At 45.5% G+C, this 2,209-nt stretch overlaps 1 pseudogene; it reads left to right on the top strand.

Annotated features, from left to right (window-relative positions):
- The first annotated feature begins 1,462 nt into the window (after positions 1-1,462).
- LOC126205777 (5S ribosomal RNA) lies at positions 1,463-1,580 on the top strand (annotated as a pseudogene).
- The last annotated feature ends 629 nt before the right edge of the window (positions 1,581-2,209 follow it).

Genomic DNA, 2,209 nt, shown 5'->3' with positions numbered 1-2,209 from the left:
CTACAAACAAACAGCGGTTGGTATTCACCCGTTCAGGTCTATCCGGCTCAGCTCGTATAGCCTCATCCCCTTTTGTCTGTGGGAAAGTTTTTCATTTCTTGGTGCAATGAGGATTTCCCTAGCAGAAACAATACTCTTTGCACGCATTCAAAAATCAGCTTATGATTCGTTCAGAAATGAACTTGGAATGTGTTCAAAAATTTTCAAAAATCAACAGGGATAAGTTTCAAAATCATATGTACAATCGATAGAGTAACGTGGGCTGGATGCTAGGCGCTTTGTAAAACAATTTTTTTTGAAAAGTATGAATTTGGCGCTCTCTGGCAAAATCTAGCTTATTAAAATGAAACCACGTAATATCTGTGACGGTTCAGCTGTCTATGGATGACAAGTGATAAAGTATTGTTGGGTATGCGTTCCTAAGATGAGTGTGTACGAATGGTTGCTGTGGAGACGGTTAGTTTTCTGTCGTCAGTGGCTCTACTGACCAGCGCGCGCTGAGGCACTGTGTAAAAAAAGGCAGCTCGGTTGTACGTGAAGTTACCGAACCGGGAATCCGATAACGCCAGCGGGCCTTCCGCCGACCTCGAAAATTGTATTCACGGTACAGGGAACGTCTGTAACGGTTGGTGTTTCTGCTGTCTAAGTGCATGGCTTATTCAGAAAGTAAGTGTCCTGTGACCGTAACAGACTGTGTTTTAATTTTTTTTTAATTTTTGACGATTGGCAACACTGAGTGGGGAGGGGACCAGAGCGAGCATTGGAGGAACGCGTTAGTATGTAAACCTCCGTTGCAAGTGTCCAGTTGCGAGGAAGACGTCGGTAAGGAATACCGTCAAGCGCGCGCCTCATGCTGTGATCCGCTTGCTACTCGCGGATGGAATTACACCAACCGAAATGTTATCGCGAATCAAAACGGTTTACGGCGAAGGTCCTACGAACAGGAGTGTGTTTGAGTGGTGCAGAGAGCATAGTGGAAGCAGAACAAATGTTTTGAAAGTAGACGGCTGTGGGGAGGTGAGAAACAGAAGAGAATTAGTAATTGTGGGAGAGGGAGAGACCAAATGAAACTTAACGACTACTTGCTTTCCTATACCTAGTCTGTATGATCATTCGTATTTGTCCCTTCTTTATTATTATCCAAACTGTTCGTTGGAGCGATCCCCTTTCCTGTTGGAACAGTCCTCAAACATGCGTGGAATTGCTTTACTTCCGCTTCACAACCGTGGAAAAAGGCCGAGAATGAGAGAAAACCGGTAGTTTACGGCAATAGTTACTTGAATTGATATTGCCTGATATTATAATCGCGCAACGGATGACTGGGAGGAGAATGAGGAAGGTCCAAACAGAAGAGCAGAACGTGTTTTTACTCTTTCGCATATATTGGTAATCAGAGCCACTGGGGGTTGCACATGCTAATATGTGATCCAGTGATCATTCTGTTTCTGTCTTGTCGGCTTGTGCCTACGGCCTTGCCGCAGTGGTAACACCGGTTCCCGTCAGATCACCGAAGTTAAGCGCTGTCGGGCTGGGCTAGCACTTGGATGAGTGACCATCCGGTCTGCCGAGCGCTGTTGGAAATTGGGGTACACTCAGCCATTGTGAGGCAAACTGAGGAGCTACTTGATTGAGAAGTAGCGGCTCCGGTCTCGGAAACTGACATACGGACGGGAGAGCGGTGTGCTGACCACATGACCCTCCGTATCCGCATCCAGTGACGCCTATGGGCTGAGGATGACACGGAGGCCGGTCAGTACCGTTGGGCCTTCATGGCCTGTTCGGGAGGAGTTTCCTAGTCGGCTTGTGCTGGTGGCATCCGACTGATTCTGCTACTGTACAGAGGATGTTTGTCTGCATGTTTCAGATTCTTCTATTCATCATTTAATTATTTATTAACTGAATTAACTGAATAACATAACATCGTCATCGAAACACACCACGGCTAAGAAAAATATTAACATCACTATGATTTAAACAAAACCTTGATTGACACACAAAGCTATTAAGATACAGACTTATTACCACTATGAGCGCACACTGCGTGAACACATGAGGGAGTTGATGGGACTGCGTTTCGTCAATTTGCCACAACCCGTAATTCGTTAGTCTAGTGTGCACGCATTCCACTACACGAAATGAGAAATCAAATACAATAAGACAGGAATGTAATAAGATAGAGAGTGCTGGGGAGAGAGCAGAGATTCACTTC

Source organism: Schistocerca nitens, chromosome 1 (genome assembly GCF_023898315.1).
Source record: "Schistocerca nitens isolate TAMUIC-IGC-003100 chromosome 1, iqSchNite1.1, whole genome shotgun sequence".
NCBI classification, from domain to species: Eukaryota; Metazoa; Arthropoda; class Insecta; order Orthoptera; family Acrididae; genus Schistocerca; species Schistocerca nitens.
The sequence above is the reverse complement of the archived record's forward strand: the minus strand, read 5'-3'. Positions and strand labels throughout refer to the sequence as shown.